The following is an 11,370-nucleotide window of genomic DNA, read 5'->3' on the forward strand; positions in this document are numbered from 1 at the left end:
ACCAGTATAGAGAGAGACCAATATTCATGTAAAGAACTTCTCTAATTTCCATATATTTTATAAATTTTCCCTTTAATTTTGCTCTAAGAAAGTTCAGATAAGGTATTTAGTCATGTAGCAGCACCTGGGTGGCTGAGTGCGTTAGGTGCCCGACTCTTGATTTCCGGTCAGGTCATGATCTCATAGTTCGTGGGATGGAGCCATGTGTCAGGCTCCAAGCCGATAAGGTGGAGTCGGCATGGGATTCTCCCTCTCCCTCTCTCTCTTTTCCCCTATCCTCTCTCTCAAAATAAATAAACTTAAAAAAAAAGATACTTAGTCATGTATTAAACCTTAATTTAGAAACTAAATGATTGAATACTTTCATAGCTACATTATCTAGCTAATTAATATCAATGACCTCTAACCAAAGACTAAAGGAATACAGCTTTAGTTACAGTTAGGAACTACACACACACTAGAATGAACTGTCCAACATCCCAATATGAGGGTACTCAAATAAACTTACTATAGGTTTGGATTTATGTTTTGTGATTTTAGGGAGAGGTTAGGAATAAAGGCTTTGCTCTTTGATTGGATTGGTGTTAATGTCAGGAAGTGAGGGGAATGTGTGACTCCAGTGAGGCTAAAACTATTCAGTAGAGGCAGGAGTCACTCGTTTTAGCCAGGATAAGGTGAAGTTTGGTTATTTTTACGGTTTGGATAATGTCCTTTGTTTGTATCCAGACATGAGTACAGAGGGGTCTTGTTTTTATCTTGAACCATTATGGTCAGAGTAACTTTACTGATGTTGATATTCTGTGAAATTGTTTATGTGCCACAGAACACCAAGACCTAGCTATCACGTCTCAGATATCAGGGGTTACTTTTCTATTTCTCAGTAATCTGCATAAAATTTCTCTTAATCTATATATCTCTATCCATTGTAAATCTTCTAACTTGCTCTCTGCTTTTTAATCTTACTCTTTTCTCATTCAGCCTTTACAGTGATTTTAGGAACCACACTCTGATCATTCCCATTTCTCTTATTACTCTTCAGTGACATCCCTCTACCTTCAGAACATGGTCCAACCTCCTTAACAAGGGTTAGAAAGATCTTCAGTGCCTTGGCCCAGCCAATTTATCCACAAGGATTTGAGAAAAAACAAAGCTGGAGAAGTTTTACTTCATCAACCTGACTTAGCTAACACTCTGATATAGAAAACTGGCATTTACTCATTTTATGAAAAGGGCAAAGCAAATATATCCTCCTGCTTTTCTTTCCAGATTCTTGCTCTTAAACTAAGACCTCCAGTACAAATGAAGGTGCACCCGTGTATGAGTGTCACATGCATACACGCACAGGTACACACACTATCACCCCATCCTCTTCCAATCGTTATATAATTATTTCATTTCTCCTAATATGACATTGTTTCCTTTGCCTCAGAGAATTAGCTCATCATTTACAATAGATTAGAGTATTCACTGCTATTGCCCTTGTTCGACTGTCCCACCCCTCCTCCAAACTCAGGATATTCTGACTCAACATTCATAGCTCAGTTTACAAGTCACTCCCTTCTATTGTGGAACAAACTACCATAACAAGTCTTTCTCCTTGATTAATTTGGAAGCTTATTCAGAGCCCATGACATTTATGCCTTTGTATTTTCAATATCCAGAACTGCATTTGACCTGTAGAAGGGGTAGTTAATAAAGTTAGTTTAATATTAGTAAGACTTTAGAGTCCTGAGAAAACACAAAGTGAAATTATTTTCACCTATTTCCAACCTACAGTTATTAACATATTTCATGGAGGGATGTACAATAATTATACCTTTATTTTATTGATTTAGCTTATCTGTTCAATGTAACATATCTAAGTATTGTTCTGTGCTCACATTCGTCAATCAACATTAATCTTTATATTTTCCGAGTTAATGATAATCAGGGATCATGGCTCCTTTATTTTGGCTCACATCAGTTTCCTTTCCTTGTGAAACATAAATACATAAACCTATATCATTTTTATTTATTTATTTATTTATTTTTCAACGTTTATTTATTTTTGGGACAGAGAGAGACAGAGCATGAACGGGGGAGGGGCAGAGAGAGAGGGAGACACAGAATCAGAAACAGGCTCCAGGCTCTGAGCCATCAGCCCAGAGCCTGACGCGGGGCTCGAACTCACGGACCGTGAGATCGTGACCTGGCTGAAGTCGGACGCTTAACCGACTGCGCCACCCAGGCGCCCCTATATCATTTTTAAAAAAGGAAATTTGGAAGAAAAATATAGGAAATTTCCCAAAAGTCTTGTCACTAAAATATGGGAAAAAATATTTTTGGTCACTGCAAAAATTATCCATAATATGAAATAAAAAAAAGATGTCTTTCACAACCTTACTTTATCTGTTTTGTTTTTTTTAATTATTTTTGGTAATAAAATTAGTCTGCTTTCCACAAAAGAAATCAATTGACAAAAGAAGTTATCTTTCTGACAAAAGCAGAGAACAACAGTGTAATATTTAAGCCTCTGCTTCAGGTTCCAGAAAAGTTTGTTAAAATCATAATTATTAGAAGAAGAGTGATAGTAAATTTCAAAATCAATCTAAGCTGTTAAAAAGATTATAGGAATCCTTTCCCCACCCACTCCCCCCCAAAAGAACAGCTAGGTTTTTTGCCCCTAACAATAAAAATACATTCTTCACTAGTTTAAATAATACATTTAAATAGAAATGAAGACAATATGCTCATTGGTTACAAGTAAATTTAATACACTTTATATCTCAAACAAAGGTCTTCAGGAAAAATCATAGTATATACATACCTCAACATTTTATTTTACTTTATGCATATGTATGTGTGTGGATGTATATAATACTGAAATGTATATACTGATATGTATATATATACATACATGTCTGTGTATATTCAAAAAGGCCCCTTTTTAAGTCAAGTTCCACATTGTCTAGTTTTTAAACATCACATACTAAACCTGATACATCCTAACGTATCATGTACATATTCTTGTCTGGGTACCTTTGAAGTGACAAAAGAGTTAAAAAAAATGCTCTGAGAGTTTGAATGCAGAATCTTTCTAGGTTTTTATTATAATTTCCTTAGTATTTCTTGGTTAAAGTATTTACACCCACAACTTTTGTTGAAATCTCACATTATATTTACATTAATATGGATCAACTATTTAGTTTAACGCATATCAAGGACTCTACCAATTCCTTATGAAGTTTGAAAACTTGCAAAAGTTTGGAAAGGAGAGATCAAGACCAATTTCCTTTGATAATGTTACCATAATTATCTTCCTCTTTCAGATCATACTTGGCAAACTGCTTGGCCTTCTCATTCAGTTTCTTTTGTAAAATGAAGTGTTGGACTATATGACATTTATAAACATTTATGTCTCCAAAATTCTATAATACAACATTTACAATACCTTTCCTTCAACATTCCATATTTGGATTGAAATAATTTATGGGATTCATTTATTTATTGATTTTTACTTTAGTTTTAGTTTCCTCTTGTGAGTATCTTCAGATTAGGAATCTTCTCTACTGGATTTTCCCAGTCCTGCTGTTGAATGAACAATTCAGTAAGAACCTTCTTAAAAGCTAAAGGAATTGGATGTGCAATGTGGAATCTCAATATCCAAGGAAAAAAAGAGAAGTTCATAGCAGGAGAATCAATAAGGAACAAAAAAGTATAAAAAAGTGTGAATACAGTCCCAGGGAGAGGAATCAAAGTGGCTCACACAAAGACACAGCACTGACCACATTAATCAACTGGAAAAGGTTCAGAGAAAAGACTTCACAATTCTCATAATAAAGGTAGAAGTTCAGAAAAGGCTTTAAGAAAATACTCTGAGGTTCGTTGATCTCCCAGAGGGCATAAGACAGCTAAATGTGGAAGTGTTCATAAAACAAAGAGATAAAAGAAAACACAGTCTGAAAGATCTCTCTACTGCACACTGACCCAACTTACCACCTTGGAAGTTTTGTTCGAACATTGATTTTAAATAGCTAAATAGAGGGAAAGGGACATTATACTAAGCTAAGTCTCCTAAAAAAAACAAGACTACTGAGGCTGCGGAGAGCTCTTCAGGTATACCAAGATTTATTTTATACTTAGAGCTATATGGTTATACTTTACAGAATTTTGAAATGTGTACCACACTCTTGCAATTAAAATAGTAAGAAGCTCTGTGTGAATTGATAAATATCTTGCTCTTTTCTCAAGCCTAACAATGCTTTGAAATTCATAGAACCTAAAAAAAAAAAAAAGGAAAACAAAATAAAAAACAAGAACCTGATTTTGTAATGTTAAAGGAACAAAAGATAAAACATGATTGAAATATCTAAATTGTATGATCCATTTATTTTAAAAATCCAGACTGGGAACCACCAGGGAATGTATAAACACAGGCCTATTTTAATGTAGATGGATAAAGACAGACATGCAGAGATAAGAAAAGATTTGGTAAAACTCAAGGGAGTGTCATTTCTGTCTCAACTTTAAAAAATACACAAAATGTCCCTTTTCTAAATTTACAGAGTTTCTATTGTTTAAGGAGTTGAAAAAGATTCATGCTTGGCATCAAAACTGAATGTCCTATAATCTCATTGAGAAGGGGAGGGAGTAAGAGGAGAGGAAGGAAGGAAGGGAGGAGCAGAGGGAGGGAAGGAGAGAGGGAGAGAGACATAAAGAGAAAAAGAGAGGGGGAATTATTTGAGATGAATAAAGGTATCCTATGATGGGCAGAAAATAATGTGGTAGATTCCCTATAAATGAAAATCAATACTTCAGCAGGGATACTTATAGTTTAAAATTTAAGAGTACTCTTATATCCTCCCAAAGTCATCCTACAGGGTACATTTTGTTTTGAGAGAGGCCAATTTAAGTCTCCAATTTAGCCAGTTCATAAATAAGATTCATGAATATTCATTAAAATTTAAGGTAGTATGTTTTTCAGTAAGAGTTAATATTTATTTTGCAATGGACACGAGTTTAGAGTGCTTACTATCGTAAACCTTAAGAAAGGACTGCAATTTAAATAAAAAATACAAAGATAAATGTTAAATACATAGAATTCACTCTCATACTGGAAATGTTAGACAGAGTAAAACCAACTTAATCTTGATACATGACCCTAATTATAAACAGTTTGAACACTCTTTAAGTTTGAAAAAGATTAAAATTATAGACATTTATTTACATCGTATAATGGATGAATAGCAGAATTAACTCATTGAGCTACAATTAAGTTGTCTTCAGAGAAAATGGCAATAAGAATTATAAAAGGAATAATAAATTGGCCTATGGCTTTCATTCCACATGAATAGTTAGCTATGAGGTGTCATGAAGATGCCAAGAAATTCTCAAAATCCAATTCATTTTAATTAAAAGAAATAATACATTACTAGGAACTTTTTAGAAGGCTGTAAAAGGAGAGTGTATCTAAACAAAGAAAGGGTATTGCAGTATCTAATACTGAAAAAAAAACAGGAAACAATGCTTTAATTGAATTTGTACTTACTGTTTTAATTAGTTAAATAGGATCATATTAGTCTACAGCTATATACTTTGTGGATGCATTTTTTTTTCAGTTGAAACACATGCTGAGTAGCTTAAGAACAAAAATAGGAATAAGAAAGGTTTTACTCTTGAACTTTGTATCTTTTCTTCCCTTTTAAATAATTTTTAAAGGTTTATTTATTTATTTATTTATTTGAGAGAGAGAGAGAGAGAGAGTAAGCATGAGCAGGGAGGGCCAGAGAGAGAGAGGGAGAGAATCCCAAGCAGGTTCCATGCTGTCAGCACACAGCTGGATGCAGGGCTCTATTTCACCAACCTCCTGGTTTATCTCATGACTTGAGCCGCTAAGATCAAGAGTCAGACACTTAACTGACTGAGCCACCCAGGTGCCCCACTTGTATCTTTTCTTAAATCATATCACATTTCCTAAAAATTGTAATTTTTAATACAGCAAAGTAAGGTGCACTCCTTTTTCTGTTGTTCATTAAACAATTTTCAGGTGCCATTTATTAAGTACTAATTTATTTTGCATAATTCCTTTGCCAATAGTTATATGATAACCAAGTCTGAATTTCCTGCCACAGTTAATATTTAGCTGTACAAAATGACCAAATAAAATACATCTAAATCATTTTACTTAAGAAACTATTGTTTGAGTTGTAACGTTCCAAGGTAATGTAATACCTACAATAAACCAAATACAGAATTAAAATAATGATAATTCTGATATCTTTTTACATAGTAATGAAGTTAGATTAATTCACTTAAAGATTCCAGAGAATCCCCTCAGAGTACACAATAGCTATGTCCTCAATAAATGAATCGCCTAATCACTATTGGTTTTGGATATATTTTATATAGGTAACACTATGCTACCATTCCCCATTATTTGATTATCAATATTCCATATAGAAAAGTTTTTTTTTAATTTCCATGTATAATTTATTTAAGATAGAAATAACATTTTTTCTTTTTCTTTTTTAAAGTTTATTTATTTTGAGAGAGGGAGAGAGAGAGCACAAGCAGGGAAGAGGCAGAAAGAGAGAATCCCGAGCAGGCTGCACTGTCAGTGTGGAGCCCAACACAGGGCTGGAACTGACAAACCGTGTAATCATGACCTGAGCCAAAACCAAGAGTTAGACGTTTACCCGACTAAGCCACTCAGGCACCCAGTAAAAATTTTCAGATTTTCTATGTATTCCCTAATTTTTTTTCTAGTTGTTTTTGTCAATTTCTGAAAGATCAATTTAATATTGCAATCTGCTTATGATATATTTTATTTCTCCGTATCTATCCAGTCATGCCTAGAAGCTCTATTATTCTATACCTAGAAGCTCTATTATTTGAACATACATATTTTTAGTTGTTTGGTCTTTCTGAATAATTCATCATTATTAAATACTGCCCTTTATTTGTTGTGGAAATCTACTCTCCCCATATTTTCTAGCACACACAGTCTACGTAGGCTTCTTATGCTTTTCAACATCCCTATACCACTTTATTTAAATACATCATTTGTAGATTATTTTTCTCCATTCTGTTATCATTACATTTAATTGGTATGTTTAGTTCATTGCTACTTAGTGCAATTATTGTTGAGGTTGGATTTAATTTGCTTAATTTATTTATTTCCCTTTTTTAAATTAAAATTATAGTTTACATACAGTACAATATTGGTTTCAGGGTAGAATTTATTGATTCATCACATACATACAATACCCAGTGTTCACCACAAGTGCCCTCCTTAGTACCTATCACCCTTCTAGCCCATCTCCCACCCACCTCCCTCCATCAACCCATAGTTTGTTCTGTATCATTAAGAGTCTCTTCTCCATTGTTTCCCTTTCTTCTCTTCCCCGCCCTTTCCATATGTTCATCTGTTTTGTTTCTTAAATTCCACATATGAGTGCAATCATATGGTATTTGCCTTTCTCAGATTGACTTATTTTGCTTAGCATAATACATTTTGACTTCATCCATGTCATTATAAATGGCAAGATTTCATTTTTTTGATGGCTGATTAATATTCCATTGTATACATATACTGCATCTTTACCCATTCATCAATCATGGACATTTGGGCTCTCTCCATAGTTTGGCTATTGTTGATAATGTTGCTATAAACATTGGGGTGCATTCACCCCTTCAAATCTGTATTTTTTTTATCCTTTGGGTAAATACCTAATAGTGCAACTGCTGGATCTTAAGGTAGTTATTTTCTTAGTTTTTTGAGGAACCTCCATACCATCTGGGACATCTTTGATACGAATGTTATCATGATTTAATAAATTACTGAGTTCCTTTAGTCTGCCTTTGTGATCCCTGACACTTGCTTCCCTCTTCTTCTCAGCTTCATTGTTTTCCATAATTTTAACTTCTATATTGCTAATTTGCTCCTCTGACTCATCCATCCTCAATTCAACAGCCTCCCTTTGGGTTTGGATTTCGGTTATAACATTTTTAATTTCAGCCTGACTAGATTTAGTTCTTTTATCTCTGCAGAAAGGGGTTCTCTGTTATCTTCTGTGCTTTTTTTAAAATGTTTTAATGTTTATTTATTTTTGAGAGAGACAGAGACAGAATGTGAGTGGGTTAGGGGCAGACAGAGAGGAAGACACAGAACCCGAAGCAGGCTCCAGGCTCTGAGCCATTAGCACAGAGCCCAATGTGGGGCTCGAACTCTCAGATCATGACCTGAGCCGAAGTCAGATGCTCAACCAACTGGGCCGCCACCTAGGCACCCCCTTCTGTGCTTTTTTAAAGTCCAGCTAATATCTTTATAATCGTTTTAAATTCTAGTTCAGACATCTTACTAATATTTGCATTGACTAAATCCCTGGCTTTCATTTCTTTCCTTTTTTTTTTTTTTTTTTTTTTTTTTTTTGGTGAATTCTTCCATCTTGTCATCTTGGAGAAAGAAATAACAACAACAACAACAACAACAACAATGGATTGAAATAAAAATTTAAAAATTAAAAAAATAAATAAATGAAGCCAGATCATAGGTGTGTTTTGGTTTGCATGTTAAGAGAAGGTTGACAAAAAAGAGAAAAGAGGAAAGAATGGAAAAAAAATAAAAATTAAAAAAATAAAAAATAAATAAAAATCAAATAAAAAAATTTACTCTTTCTGCATCCAAGAAACAAAAGAAAAGAACAAGAATAACAAAAACAAAAACAGAAGTAAGAATAAAAAATGAATAAATAAGCAAACAAACAAACAAAAAAACAAATGAAGCTAGATCCAGTTTCCCCTAGATCTGAAACTTTGCAGAAGTCTATAGTCAATAGACTAAGCTTGTGTAAGGGATTTGTGCTGGTCCTCCGGGGCGAGGCCTGCTTTTCTGATTTTCAGGCTGACTTGCCCTAGTGGAGATGTGCCTGGAGGGCACAGGGAAACAGAGCTTATTGTCAGGTTTCCATTCTCCATTCAGTGGTCCTGTTTAGCTCATGGGGGTCGATCAGTATTGGTAAGCTAATGGTGAAAATGACTTCAACCTGCACTCTAGTCTCCAGAACAGGAAGTCTGAGCACTCAGCGATGCACAGTCACCTCTCCTGTGTGCCCCATTTCCCATCTGCCCCCCCCCACCTTCCCCCTGCCTGTGTCCAAGCTGTCCACTTACCAGGCAGCATCTCTCTCCAAAGTTTTATGTCAGGCATAGCTGCATTTCAAAACCCCACACTCAGAGACCCCCATGGTTTGGACCTGCAGTGATGTGGAGGAAGAGCTCACTATGCTGTGGCCAGCTTGTCCCAGGAAACAGTGGTGCCAGTAGGCATGGCAGAGGTTTAGAGCTTATGGTAAATCACAACATACAGCTGGCTCCAGGGTTTGCTGCCTTCAGCCCATGTCTTTGTTTCTATATGTGTGAACATGGCGGCTTGATGGTGCTCACTGGGTCTTTTGCCTATGGTGAGGCTGTATCACCTCTACCAAATGCACTCCAACCAGGGGAACTGCTTCTGCCCGTCTGACCCAGGGGATCCTTAGACCATGCTGTCCACTCCTGGGGCTCTGCTCAGCTTCCTATCTGGAGGACCACCAGTGGCTAACCTCTGAAACTTCAGATTCTTCTATTTATAAAAAAAAACTGGTAGTATTGAAACCCTCTCCTATTTCCCCATCAATGGTTTTGGAGAACAGTTTTCTTATGCAGTTTCCTGTGTTTGTTTTCACTCTTTCTCTCTAGCTGCTTTCAGGGGGAGGACTTTCTTGTGTAAACCTGATGCACTGCTCTCTCTCTCCTTCTGTCTTTCTCTTCTGTGAAAACAGCTCCCTCCCCTCTGCAGCACCACAACTCTTCTCTCTCTCCCATTTCACCTTTCTGCACTTTGTACCTGACATATTCTGTCCCTCAAATTATGCAGATTGTTCTGTTAATGCTTAGATTGATTTCCTGGGTGGTCAGAATGGTTCGATGTTGATCCAGCTGTGTTCGAGGGATGAGACAAGCCTAGACTCCCCTTACTACTCTGCTATCTTAACTCAGATTTAATTTTAGAGTTTTGTTTTATATTGCTTATTTTTCTCTTTTTTATTTCTGTACCTCTTGTTTTCTTTTGAACTACTGGAATACTTTTAGACTTTCATTTTAGTTTATGTAATGACATTTTAGAGAAAACTATTTGCACACATTTTTAGTACTTGCTCTATGAATTAAAATATACCTCCATACATTTTCATAGTCCATGAGAAAGAACATATTTACACCTAATATAAAATGTGAAAGCCTTGTGACTATATTTAACAATTTACCCATCTTAAGTTCTTTATATTGCAGTTGTTATATATACATATATTATGACTATGTATGTTTTAAATCCCACAAGACAATAATATAATTTTTCTTCAAAACAATTATATACTGTTAAATATATTAATAAGGAAATAAATCATTTTATTCATCATTTTTTTCTGTTAATATCTCTTCCATATTCAAGTTTCCATTTAACATCATTATCCTTCATTTTATCTTTGTACTTTTTTATTTTTTTTTTTAAAGAACTACTTTTATCATTTCTTAAAGTACAGGCTTTCTGCAAAAAAATTCTCTTTGTTTTTTCTACCTGAAAACATCTTCATATCAATTTAATTTTCAAAAGATCTCAGTGGATGGAGAAGTAAATTTTGGTGGCACTTACAAATACATTGTTCCATTATCTTCAGGCCTCTGTTGTTTCTGATAAGAAGTCAATGAGTGTTCAAATCATTATCCTTTTGTGCAAAACATGTTGTTTTTCTCTAGCTACTCAAGATTCATCTTCATTTGGTCTTTATCTTTGATTTTAGTATTTTGAAAATATGCCTAGGTTATTTTCTTTGTTTTCATTCTGTGTTTTGCTCGGTTTCTCAAATCTGTAAATTTGTATCCATCAATGCTTTTGCAAATATTTCAGCCTTTATTTCTTCAAATATTATGTCTCTCTCTCTCTGAGACTCTAATTACAGATATATTGGAGTTTTTAATATTGTTCCACATGTCCCTAAAACACTGTTCACTTATTTTTCAATCTTTCCTCACTCTTGAATTTGCACAGAAAAAATCAAAACGAAACCAAACCAAAATACTTTGTTAGTCTAAGTTTATAAATTGATTTTAAAGAATCAAATTTTTCTGGTGAGATAATCTGTAGGACATGAATATTAAGTTTTAGCATTAAAAACAGTTAAGTTTAGGGGCGCCTGGGTGGCGCAGTCGGTTGAGCGTCCGACTTCAGCCAGGTCACGATCTCACGGTCCGTGAGTTCGAGCCCCGCGTCGGGCTCTGGGCTGATGGCTCAGAGCCTGGAGCCTGTTTCCGATTCTGTGTCTCCCTCTCTCTCTGCCCCTCCCCCATTCATGC

The 11,370-nt window shown here is 35.0% G+C and overlaps 1 long non-coding RNA gene across 1 annotated transcript in view; it reads left to right on the forward strand.

The window, feature by feature from the left end:
* Positions 1-1,366: 1,366 nt before the first annotated feature.
* The window catches only part of LOC121036094 (uncharacterized), an 11,000-nt gene continuing 996 nt past the window's right edge, over positions 1,367-11,370 (forward strand). Inside the window, exons 1-2 of the long non-coding RNA XR_005793233.1 lie at positions 1,367-1,377; positions 8,960-8,961. This is a non-coding gene — a long non-coding RNA (uncharacterized LOC121036094). The remainder of the gene's footprint in view (positions 1,378-8,959; positions 8,962-11,370) is intronic.

The sequence above is a fragment of the Herpailurus yagouaroundi genome, unplaced genomic scaffold, assembly GCF_014898765.1.
Source record: "Herpailurus yagouaroundi ecotype Mexico unplaced genomic scaffold, PumYag 162, whole genome shotgun sequence".
NCBI lineage: Eukaryota > Metazoa > Chordata > Mammalia > Carnivora > Felidae > Herpailurus > Herpailurus yagouaroundi.